The sequence below is a fragment of the Heterodontus francisci genome, chromosome 2, assembly GCF_036365525.1.
Source record: "Heterodontus francisci isolate sHetFra1 chromosome 2, sHetFra1.hap1, whole genome shotgun sequence".
Taxonomy (NCBI): Eukaryota; Metazoa; Chordata; class Chondrichthyes; order Heterodontiformes; family Heterodontidae; genus Heterodontus; species Heterodontus francisci.
This window is the reverse complement of record NC_090372.1, coordinates 214,649,197-214,661,658: the sequence shown is the minus strand read 5'-3', so window position 1 is coordinate 214,661,658 and position 12,462 is coordinate 214,649,197. Positions and strand designations below refer to the sequence as shown.

General features: G+C 51.7%; 1 protein-coding gene across 1 annotated transcript in view; it reads left to right on the top strand.

Annotated features, from left to right (window-relative positions):
• LOC137350994 (myosin-7B-like) overlaps positions 1-12,462 on the top strand; it is a 237,743-nt gene that overhangs the window by 41,528 nt on the left and 183,753 nt on the right. The gene's annotated exons all lie outside the window — the stretch shown is intronic.

Here is a 12,462-nt window from a genome sequence, read left to right as displayed (position 1 = left end):
AGCAGTGGTGGGAAGGAGGGAGAGAGAGAGAGAGCAGGACCAACGAGCAGTTTAAAAGAGTGGTGGTGGGAAAGAGAGAGAGAGAGAGAGAGAGAGAGAGAGCAGGACCTAGTGAGCAGTTTGAAAGAGTGGTGGGAAGGAGGGAGAGAGAGAGAGAGCAGGACCAATGAGCAGTTTAAAAGAGTGGTGGGAAGGAGAGAGAGAGAGAGAGAGAGCAGGACCAGCGAGCAGTTTAAAATAGTGGTGGGAAGGAGGGAGAGAGAGAGAGAGAGCAGAACCAGCGAGCAGTTTAAAAGAGTGGTGGTGGGAAGGAGAGAGAGAGAGAGAGAGCAGGACCAGCGAGCAGTTTAAAAGAGCAGTGGTGGGAAGGAGGGAGAGAGAGAGAGAGCAGGACCAACGAGCAGTTTAAAAGAGTGGTGGTGGGAAGGAGAGAGAGAGAGAGAGAGAGAGAGCAGGACCAGTGAGCAGTTTGAAAGAGTGGTGGGAAGGAGGGAGAGAGAGAGAGAGCAGGACCAATGAGCAGTTTAAAAGAGTGTTGGGAAGGAGGGAGAGAGAGAGAGAGCAGGACCAACGAGCAGTTTAAAAGAGCGGTGGGAAGGAGAGAGAGAGAGAGAGAGCAGGACCAGCGAGCAGTTTAAAATAGTGGTGGGAAGGAGGGAGAGAGAGAGAGAGCAGGACCAGCGAGCAGTTTAAAAGAGTGGTGGTGGGAAGGAGGCAGAGAGAGAGAGAGAGCAGGACCAGCGAACAGTTTAAAAGAGCAGTGGTGGGAAGGAGGGAGAGAGAGAGAGAGCAGGACCAGCGAGCAGTTTAAAAGAGCAGTGGAGGGAAGGAGGGAGAGAGAGAGAGAGCAGGACCAACGAGCAGTTTAAAAGAGTGGTGGTGGGAAGGAGAGAGAGAGAGAGAGAGAGAGAGCAGGACCAGTGAGCAGTTTGAAAGGGTGGTGGGAAGGAGGGAGAGAGAGAGAGAGCAGGATCAATGAGCAGTTTAAAAGAGTGGTGGGAAGGAGAGAGAGAGAGAGCAGGGCCAGCGAGCAGTTTAAAATAGTGGTGGGAAGGAGGGAGAGAGAGAGAGAGAGAGCAGGACCAGCGAGCAGTTTAAAAGAGTGGTGGTGGGAAGGAGGGAGAGAGAGAGAGAGCAGGACCAGCGAGCAGTTTAATAAAGCGGTGGGAAGGAGGGAGAGAGAGAGAGAGCAGGACCAGCGAGCAGTTTAAAAGAGCGGTGGGAAGGAGGGAGAGAGAGAGAGAGCAGGACCAGCGAGCTGTTTAAAAGGTTGGTGGTGGGAAGGAGAGAGAGAGAGAGAGAGCAGGACCAGCAAGCAGTTTAAAAGGTTGGTGGTGGGAAGGAGGGAGAGAGAGAGAGAGCAGGACCAGCGAACAGTTTAAAAGAGTGGTAGTGGGAAGGAGAGAGAGAGAGAGAGAGAGAGAGAGAGCAGGACCAGCGAGCAGTTTAAAAGAGTGGTGGTGGGAAGGAGGGAGAGAGAGAGAGAGAGAGAGAGAGAGAGCAGGACCAGCGAGCAGTTTAAAAGAGTGATGGTGGGAAGGAGGGAGAGAGAGAGAGAGCAGGACCAGCGAGCAGTTTAAAAGTGTGGTGGTGGGAAGGAGGGAGAGAGAGAGAGAGAGAGAGAGAGAGCAGGACCAGCGAACAGTTTAAAAGAGTGGTGGTGGGAAGGGGGGAGAGAGAGAGAGAGAGAGAGAGAGAGCAGGACCAGCAACCAGTTTAAAAGAGTGATGGTGGGAAGGAGGGAGAGAGAGAGAGAGAGAGCAGGACCAGCGAGCAGTTTAAAAGAGCGGTGGTGGGAAGGAGGGCGAGAGAGAGAGAGAAGGACCAGCGAGCAGTTTAAAAGAGTGTTGGGAAGGAGGGAGAGAGAGAGAGAGCAGGACCAGCGAGCAGTTTAAAAGAGTGTTGGGAAGGAGGGAGAGAGAGAGAGAGCAGGACCAGCGAGCAGTTTAAAATAGTGCTGGGAAGGAGGGAGAGAGAGAGAGAGAGCAGGACCAGCGAGCAGTTTAAAAGAATGGTGGTGGGAAGGAGGGAGAGAGAGAGAGAGAGAGCAGGACCAGCGAACAGTTTAAAAGAGCAGTGGTGGGAAGGAGGGAGAGAGAGAGAGAGCAGGACCAGCGAGCAGTTTAAAAGAGTGGCGGTGGGAAGGAGAGAGAGAGAGAGAGAGAGAGCAGGACCAGCGAGCAGTTTAAAAGAGCAGTGGTGGGAAGGAGGGAGAGAGAGAGAGAGCAGGACCAACGAGCAGTTTAAAAGAGTGGTGGTGGGAAGGAGAGAGAGAGAGAGAGAGAGAGAGCAGGACCAGAGAGCAGGTTGAAAGAGTGGTGGGCAGGAGGGAGAGAGAGAGAGAGCAGGACCAATGAGCAGTTTAAAAGAGTGTTGGGAAGGAGGGAGAGAGAGAGAGAGCAGGACCAACGAGCAGTTTAAAAGAGCGGTGGGAAGGAGAGAGAGAGAGAGAGAGCAGGACCAGCGAGCAGTTTAAAATAGTGGTGGGAAGGAGGGAGAGAGAGAGAGAGAGCAGGACCAGCGAGCAGTTTAAAAGTGTGGTGGTGGGAAGGAGGGAGAGAGAGAGAGAGCAGGACCAGCGAGCAGTTTAATAAAGCGGTGGGAAGGAGGGTGAGAGAGAGAGAGCAGGACCAGCGAGCAGTTTAATAAAGCGGTGGGAAGGAGGGAGAGAGAGAGAGAGCAGGACCAGCGAGCTGTTTAAAAGAGTGGTGGTGGGAAGGAGGGAGAGAGAGAGAGAGCAGGACCAGCGAGCAGTTTAATAAAGCGGTGGAGGGAAGGAGGGAGAGAGAGAGAGCAGGACCAGCGAGCAGTTTAAAAGAGTGGTGGGAAGGAGGGAGAGAGAGAGAGAGCAGGACCAGCGAGCAGTTTAAAAGAGCAGTGGTGGGAAGGAGGGAGAGAGAGAGAGCAGGACCAGCGAGCAGTTTAAAAGAGCGGTGGTGGGAAGGAGGGAGAGAGAGAGAGTGAGCAGGACCAGCGAGCAGTTTAAAAGAGTGGTGGTGGGAAGGAGGGAGAGAGAGAGAGAGCAGGACCAGCGAGCAGTTTAAAAGAGTGGTGGGAAGGAGGGAGAGAGAGAGAGAGCAGGACCAGCGAGAAGTTTAAAAGAGCGGTGGTGGGAAGGAGGGAGAGAGAGAGAGAGCAGGACCAGCGAGCAGTTTAAAAGAGTGCTGGGAAGGAGAGAGAGAGAGAGAGAGAGAGCAGGACCAGCGAGCAGTTTAAAAGGTTGGTGGTGGGAAGGAGGGAGAGAGAGGGAGAGCAGGACCAGCGAGCAGTTTAAAAGGTTGGTGGTGGGAAGGAGGGAGAGAGAGAGAGAGCAGGACCAGCGAACAGTTTAAAAGAGTGGTGGTGGGAAGGAGGGAGAGAGAGAGAGAGAGAGAGAGAGCAGGACCAGCGAGCAGTTTAAAAGAGTGGTGGTGGGAAGGAGGGAGAGAGGGAGAGAGAGCAGGACCAGCGAGCAGTTTAAAAGAGTGATGGTGGGAAGGAGGGAGAGAGAGAGAGAGCAGGACCAGCGAGCAGTTTAAAAGAGTGGTGGTGGGAAGGAGGGAGAGAGAGAGAGAGAGAGAGAGAGAGAGCAGGACCAGCGAGCAGTTTAAAAGAGTGGTGGTGGGAAGGGGGGAGAGAGAGAGAGAGAGAGAGCAGGACCAGCGAGCAGTTTAAAAGAGTGATGGTGGGAAGGAGGGAGAGAGAGAGAGAGAGAGAGAGAGAGCAGGACCAGCGAGCAGTTTAAAAGAGCGGTGGTGGGAAGGAGGGAGAGAGAGAGAGAGCAGGACCAGCGAGCAGTTTAAAAGAGCAGTGGTGGGAAGGAGGGAGAGAGAGAGAGCAGGACCAGCGAGCAGTTTAAAAGAGCGGTGGTGGGAAGGAGGGAGAGAGAGAGAGAGCAGGACCAGCGAGCAGTTTAAAAGAGTGGTGGGAAGGAGAGAGAGAGAGAGAGAGAGAGCAGGACCAGCGAGCAGTTTAAAAGAGTGGTGGTGGGAAGGAGGGAGAGAGAGAGGGAGCAGGACCAACGAGCAGTTTAAAAGAGCGGTGGTGGGAAGGAGGGAGAGAGAGAGAGAGCAGGACCAACGAGCAGTTTAAAAGAGCGGTGGGAAGGAGGGAGAGAGAGAGAGAGAGAGCAGGACCAGCGAGCAGTTTAAAAGAGTGATGGTGGGAAGGAGGGAGAGAGAGAGAGAGCAGGACCAGCGAGCAGTTTAAAAGAGTGATGGTGGGAAGGAGGGAGAGAGAGAGAGAGCAGGACCAACGTGCAGTTTAAAAGAGCGGTGGGAAGGAGGGAGAGAGAGAGAGAGAGAGCAGGACCAGCGAGCAGTTTAAAAGAGTGGTGGTGGGAAGGAGGGAGAGAGAGAGAGAGCAGGACCAACGAGCAGTTTAAAAGAGCGGTGGTGGGAAGGAGGGAGAGAGAGAGAGAGCAGGACCAGTGAGCAGTTTAAAAGAGTGATGGTGGGAAGGAGGGAGAGAGAGAGAGAGCAGGACCAACGAGCAGTTTAAAAGAGCGGTGGGAAGGAGGGAGAGAGAGAGAGAGCAGGACCAGCGAGCAGTTTAAAAGAGCGGTGGGAAGGAGGGAGAGAGAGAGAGAGCAGGACCAGCGAGCAGTTTAAAAGAGTGGTGGTGGGAAGGAGGGAGAAAGAGAGAGAGAGCAGGACCAGCGAGCAGTTTAAAAGAGTGATGGTGGGAAGGAGGGAGAGAGAGAGAGAGAGAGCAGGACCAGCGAACAGTTTAAAAGAGTGGTGGGAAGGAGGGAGGGAGAGAGAGAGCAGGACCAGCGAGCAGTTTAAAAGAGTGATGGTGGGAAGGAGGGAGGGAGAGAGAGAGCAGGACCAGCGAGCAGTTTAAAAGAGCAGTGGTGGGAAGGAGGGAGAGAGAGAGAGCAGGACCAGCGAGCAGTTTAAAAGAGTGATGGTGGGAAGGAGGGAGAGAGAGAGAGAGAGCAGGACCAGCGAGCAGTTTAAAAGAGTGGTGGAAAGGAGGGAGAGAGAGAGAGAGAGAGCAGGACCAGCGAACAGTTTGATAGAGTGGTGGTGGGAAGGACGGAGAGAGAGAGAGCAGGACCAACGAGCAGTTTAAAAGAGTGGTGGTGGGAAGGAGGGAGAGAGAGAGAGAGCAGGACCAGCAAGCAGTTTAAAAGAGTGGTGGTGGGAAGGAGGGAGAGAGAGAGAGCAGGACCAGCGAGCAGTTTAAAAGAGTGGTGGGAAGGAGGGAGAGAGAGAGAGAGCAGGACCAGCGAACAGTTTAAAAGAGTGGTGGGAAGGAGGGAGAGAGAGAGAGAGCAGGACCAGCGAACAGTTTAAAAGAGCGGTGGGAAGGAGAGAGAGAGAGAGAGAGAGAGCAGGACCAGCGAGCAGTTTAAAAGAGCAGTGGTGGGAAGGAGAGAGAGAGAGAGAGAGCAGGACCAGCGAGCAGTTTAAAAGAGTGATGGTGGGAAGGAGGGAGAGAGAGAGAGAGCAGGACAAGCGAGCAGTTTAAAAGAGCAGTGGTGGGAAGCAGGGAGAGAGAGAGAGAGCAGGACCAACGAGCAGTTTAAAAGAGTGGTGGTGGGAAGGAGAGAGAGAGAGAGAGAGAGAGAGCAGGACCAGTGAGCAGTTTGAAAGAGTGGTGGGAAGGAGGGAGAGAGAGAGAGAGCAGGACCAACGAGCAGTTTAAAAGAGCGGTGGGAAGGAGAGAGAGAGAGAGAGAGCAGGACCAGCGAGCAGTTTAAAATAGTGGTGGGAAGGAGGGAGAGAGAGAGAGAGAGCAGGACCAGCGAGCAGTTTAAAAGAGTGGTGGGAAGGAGGGAGAGAGAGAGAGAGAGAGAGCAGGAGCAGTGAGCAGTTTGAAAGAGTGGTGGGAAGGAGGGAGAGAGAGAGAGAGCAGGACCAACGAGCAGTTTAAAAGAGCGGTGGGAAGGAGAGAGAGAGAGAGAGAGCAGGACCAGCGAGCAGTTTAAAAGAGCAGTGGTGGGAAGGAGGGAGAGAGAGAGAGAGCAGGACCAACGAGCAGTTTAAAAGAGTGGTGGTGGGAAGGAGAGAGAGAGAGAGAGAGAGAGAGCAGGACCAGTGAGCAGTTTAAAAGAGCAGTGGTGGGAAGGAGGGAGAGAGAGAGAGAGCAGGACCAACGAGCAGTTTAAAAGAGTGGTGGTGGGAAGGAGAGAGAGAGAGAGAGAGAGAGAGCAGGACCAGTGAGCAGTTTGAAAGAGTGTTGGGAAGGAGGGAGAGAGAGAGAGAGCAGGACCAACGAGCAGTTTAAAAGAGCGGTGGGAAGGAGAGAGAGAGAGAGAGAGCAGGACCAGCGAGCAGTTTAAAATAGTGGTGGGAAGGAGGGAGAGAGAGAGAGAGAGCAGGACCAGCGAGCAGTTTAAAATAGTGGTGGGAAGGAGAGAGAGAGAGAGAGAACAGGACCAGCGAGCAGTTTAAAATAGTGGTGGGAAGGAGGGAGAGAGAGAGAGAGCAGGACCAATGAGCAGTTTAAAAGAGTGGTGGGAAGGAGGGAGAGAGAGAGAGAGCAGGACCAACGAGCAGTTTAAAAGAGCGGTGGGAAGGAGAGAGAGAGAGAGAGAACAGGACCAGCGAGCAGTTTAAAATAGTGGTGGGAAGGAGGGAGAGAGAGAGAGAGAGCAGGACCAGCGAGCAGTTTAAAATAGTGGTGGGAAGGAGGGAGAGAGAGAGAGAGCAGGACCGACGAGCAGTTTAAAAGAGCAGTGGTGGGAAGGAGGGAGAGACAGAGAGAGCAGGACCAGCGAGCAGTTTAAAAGAGCAGTGGTGGGAAGGAGGGAGAGAGAGAGAGAGCAGGATCAACGAGCAGTTTAAAAGAGCAGTGGTGGGAAGGAGGGAGAGAGAGAGAGAGCAGGACCAACGAGCAGTTTAAAAGAGTGGTGGGAAGGAGGGAGAGAGAGAGAGAGCAGGACCAACGAGCAGTTTAAAAGAGCGGTGGTGGGAAGGAGGGAGAGAGAGAGAGAGCAGGACCAGCGAGCAGTTTAAAAGAGTGATGGTGGGAAGGAGGGAGAGAGAGAGAGAGCAGGACCAACGAGCAGTTTAAAAGAGTGATGGTGGGAAGGAGGGAGAGAGAGAGAGAGCAGGACCAGCGAACAGTTTAAAAGAGTGGTGGGAAGGACGGAGAGAGAGAGAGAGCAGGACCAGCGTACAGTTTAAAAGAGTGGTGGTGGGAAGGACGGAGAGAGAGAGAGCAGGACCAGCGAGCAGTTTAAATGAGTGGTGGTGGGAAGGAGTGAGAGAGAGAGAGAGCAGGACCATCGAGCAGTTTAAATGAGTTTTGGTGGGAAGGAGTGAGAGAGAGAGAGAGCAGGACCAGCGAGCAGTTTAAAAGAGCAGTGGTGGGAAGGAGGGAGAGAGAGAGAGAGCAGGACCATCGAGCAGTTTAAAAGAGTGGTGGTGGGAAGGAGAGAGAGAGAGAGCCAGGACCAGCGAGCAGTTTAAAAGAGCAGTGGTGGGAAGGAGGGAGAGAGAGAGAGAGCAGGACCAACGAGCAGTTTAAAAGAGTGGTGGTGGGAAGGAGAGAGAGAGAGAGAGAGAGAGAGAGCAGGACCAGTCAGCAGTTTGAAAGAGTGGTGGGAAGGAGGGAGAGAGAGAGAGAGCAGGACCAATGAGCAGTTTAAAAGAGTGGTGGGAAGGAGGGAGAGAGAGAGAGAGCAGGACCAGCGAGCAGTTTAAAATAGTGGTGGGAAGGAGGGAGAGAGAGAGAGAGAGCAGGACCAGCGAGCAGTTTAACATAGTGGTGGGAAGGAGGGAGAGAGAGAGAGAGCAGGACCAACGAGCAGTTTAAAAGAGCAGTGGTGGGAAGGAGAGAGAGAGAGAGAGAACAGGACCAGCGAGCAGTTTAAAATAGTGGTGGGAAGGAGGGAGAGAGAGAGAGAGAGCAGGACCAGCGAGCAGTTTAACATAGTGGTGGGAAGGAGGGAGAGAGAGAGATAGCAGGACCAGCGAGCAGTTTAAAATAGTGGTGGGAAGGAGGGAGAGAGAGAGAGAGCAGGACCAGCGAGCAGTTTAAAATAGTGGTGGGAAGGAGGGAGAGAGAGAGAGAGCAGGACCGACGAGCAGTTTAAAAGAGCAGTGGTGGGAAGGAGGGAGAGACAGATAGAGCAGGACCAGCGAGCAGTTTAAAAGAGCAGTGGTGGGAAGGAGGGAGAGAGAGAGAAAGCAGGACCAACGAGCAGTTTAAAAGAGCAGTGGTGGGAAGGAGGGAGAGAGAGAGAGAGCAGGACCAACGAGCAGTTTAAAAGAGTCGTGGGAAGGAGGGAGAGAGAGAGAGAGCAGGACCAACGAGCAGTTTAAAAGAGCAGTGGTGGGAAGGAGGGAGAGAGAGAGAGAGCAGGACCAACGAGCAGTTTAAAAGAGTGGTGGGAAGGAGGGAGAGAGAGAGAGAGCAGGACCAACGAGCAGTTTAAAAGAGCGGTGGTGGGAAGGAGGGAGAGAGAGAGTGAGCAGGACCATCGAGCAGTTTAAAAGAGCGGTGGTGGGAAGGAGGGAGAGAGAGAGTGAGCAGGACCATCGAGCAGTTTAAAAGAGTGATGGTGGGAAGGAGGGAGAGAGAGAGAGAGCAGGACCAGCGAACAGTTTAACAGAGCGGTGGTGGTGGGAACCTATTCAAGCAGGAGGAGTAAATCTGAATGCAGTGGTAGTAGGGACAGTATAATCAGGGGGATTAACACTGTTCTTTGCAGCCAAGAGTGATAGTCCAGACGGCTGTGTTGCCGGACCTTTGCCAGGGTTCGTGTCATCTGCTCAGGGCTGAAGAGGAACTTGCAGTGGGAGGGGGACGATCCAGTTGTCCTGGTCCATGTGGGTACCGACGTCATAGATAGGATTAGGAAAGAGATTCTGCATAGAGAATATGAGCAGCTAGGGGCTAAATTAAAAAGCCGAACCTCAAAGGTAATAATCAGGGGTAGGCGATGGCGTAGTGGTATTATCACTGGACTAGTAACCCAGAGACCCAGGGTATTTCTCTGGGGACATGGGTTCGAATCCCACCACAGCAGAAGGTGGAATTTGAATTTAATTAATAAATCTGGAATTAAAAGCTAGTCTAATGATGGCCATGAAACCATTGTCGATTGTTGTAAAAACCCATCTCGTTCACTAATGTGCTTTAGGGAAGGAAATCTGCTGTCCTTACCTGGTCTGGCCTACATGTGACTCCATACCCACAGCAATGTGGTTAACTCTTACATGCCCTCTGAAATGGCCTAGAAAGCCACTCAGTTGTACCTAACCACTACGAAGTCTATAAAAAGGAATGAAACCGGACGGACCACCCGGCATCGACCTAGGCACCGGAAACAACAACGGCAAACCCAGCCCTGTCGACCCTACAAAGTCCTCCTTACTAACATCTGGGGTTTGTGCCAAAGTTGGGAGAGCTGTCCCACAGACTAATCGAGCAACAGCCTGACATAGTCATACTCACGGAATCATACCTTACAGACAATGTCCCAGACACTGCCATCACCATCCCCTGGTATGTCCTGTCCCACCGGCAGAACAGACCCACCAGAGGTGGTGGCACAGTGGTATACAGTAGGGAGGGAGTTGCCCTGGGAGTCCTCAACATCGACTCGGGACCCCATGAAGTCTCATTATATCAGGTCAAACATGGGCAAGGTAACCTCCTGCTGATTACCACCTACTGCCCTCCCTCAGCTGATGACTCAGTACTCCTCCATGTTGAACAGCACTTGGAGGAAGCACTGAGGGTGGTAAGAGCAGAAAATGTACTCTGGGTGGGGGACTTCAATGTCCATCACCAAGAGTGGCTCGGTAGCACCACTACTGACCGAGCTGGCCGAGCCCTAAAGGACATAGCTGCTAGACTGGGTCTGCGGCAGGTGGTGGGGGAACCAACACGAGGGAAAAACATACTTGACCTCGTCCTCACCAATCTGACTGCCGCAGATGCTTCTGTTCATGACAGTATTGGTAGGAGTGACCACCGCACAGTACTTTTGGAGACTAAGTCCCGCCTTCACATTGAGGATACCGTCCATCATGTTGTGTGGCACTATCACCGTGCTAAATGGGATAGATTTTGAATAGATCTAGCAATGCAAAACTGGGCATCCACGAGGCGCTGTGGGCCATCAGCAGCAGCAGAATTGTACTCAACCACAATCTGTAACCTCATGGCTCGGCATATCCCCCACTCTACCGTTACCATCAAGCCAGGAGACCAACCCTGGTTCAATGAAGAGTGCAGGAGGGCATGCCAGGAGCAGCACCACGTATACCTCAAAATGAAGTGTCAACCTGGTGAAGCTACAACACAGGACTACTTGCATGCCAAACAGCGTAAGCAGTATGCGATAGACAGAGCTAAGCGATCCCATAACCAACGGATCAGATCTAAGCTCTGCAGTCCTGCCACATCCAGCCGTGAATGGTGGTGGACAATTAAACAACTAGCTGGAGGAGGTGGCTCCACAAATATCCCCATCCTCAATGATGTGGGAGTCCAGCACATCAGTGAAAAAAATAAGGCTGAAGCATTTGCAACAATCTTCAGCCAGGAGTGCCGAGTTGATGATCCATCTCGGCCTCCTCCTGAAGTCCCCGATGTCACAGATGCCAGTCTTCAGCCTATTCGATTCACTCCGCGTGATATCAAGAAATGACTGAAGGCACTGGATACTGCAAAAGCTATGGGCCCTGACAATATTCCGGAAATAGTACTGAAGACCTGTGCTCCAGAACTTGCTGCGCCCATAGCCAAGCTGTTCCAGTACAGCTACAACACTGGCATCTACCCTGCAATGTGGAAAATTGCCCAGGTATGTCCTGTACACAAAAAGCACGACAAGTCCAACCCGGCCAATTACCGCCCCATCAGCCTACTCTCAATCATCAGTAAAGTGATGGAAGGTGTCATCAACAGTGCCATCAAGTGGCACCTGCTTATCAATAACCTGCTTAGTGATGCTCAGTTTGGGTTCTGCCAGGGCCACTCAGCTCCTGACCTCATTACAGCCTTGGTTCAAACATGGACAAAAGAGCTGAACTCAAGAGGTGAGGTGAGAGTAACTGCCCTTGACATCAAGACAGCATTACAATGTTGCAAAAAAGAGTAGCAAGTCTAAGGATTGGGTGTGTTTTAGAAACCAGCAAAGGGCCACCAAAAATTGATTTAAAAAAAGGAAAATATAGAATGAGAGTAAACTAGCCAGTAATGTAAAAACAGGGGGGCTCAGTTGACTAGACAGCTAGCATAAACTGCAGAAAGACACCAACAGCATGGGTTCAATCCCCGTACCGGCTGTGCTAGCTCATGGAGGCCTGCCTCCTTGCCTTGCCCCACACTTGAGGAGTGGTGACCCTCACCAACTATCTCTCTCTAATGGGGAGACATTTCTTTGGGACTCTGACTAGGGCAATATAAAAACAGATTGTAAGAACTTTTATAAGTACACAAAAAGGAAGAGAGTAGCTGAAGTAAATATTTGCCCCTGAGAAGCAGAGACAAGAGAAATTATCATGGGGAATGAGGAAATGGCTGAGGCACTGAACAAAATTTGTGTCTGTCTTCAGAGTAGAAGACACAAGTTTCACACCAGTAATAGATAGCAATATAGGGACTACAAAGATTGAGGAAATTAATATCAGCAGACAAGAAGTATTGGAGAAACTTTAGGGATTAAAATCTGACAAATCCGCAGAACCTGATGGCCGACATTCTAAAAGAGATAGCTGCAGAGATAGTGGATGTACCTACTATGATTTTCCAAACTTCCTTAGATTCGGAAATGGTCCCATCAGATTGAAAGTTGGCAAATGTTACAACGCTTTTCAAGAAAGGACGGAGAGAGAAAACAGGGAACCGCGGACCAGTTAGCCTAACATCGGTCATTGGGAAAATGCTGGAATCTATTATTAAGGAAGTCTTAACAATGCAGTCCGTTGAACTCAGGGGTCCATCTGGAAATTGGTTAAGCTCCTTTTAATTTTGCCAGAAATATAGGCCTTTATATTCACCTTCGCTGACAGGTCTGAGAGGGTCGAAGGGGGGGGGGGTTAATTAAATACAAGATGCCAGCACAATCTGCCGTGCATGAGTCTGAAAGGCCCACAGTGGAGAGCTGGGATGCTTATTAACATATCCAAATTGAGCTCCCATAGTGAAGCCATTTTGAAGTTAACTCATGCTACAAAGTTTCCCAGGAGTCGGGAAACCCAGCATTGATATGGAGGCACTTCTTGTGCATGGAAAGCAGGAGTGATTCCCCTGGGCACTGCCTCCTTCCCCCAGTCCCAAACTCCCTCTTCCTCCTGATTACCAAACCCATCGACCCCCTTAAGCCCCAATCACAGGCCTTGATGACTGGGGACCATCCCCAAGGAAGACAGAAGTACAAGATGTTAAAGCGATTCTGATTATAAATTCAGCAGGGCTTTCGTGTCCCCGGCCTTGTTGAGCTCTTTGGTGCTTATAGTCTCGCCCTCCCTGTAAATCAGGGGCCACAATTTCAGGATGTTTATATTGGCAGAATTT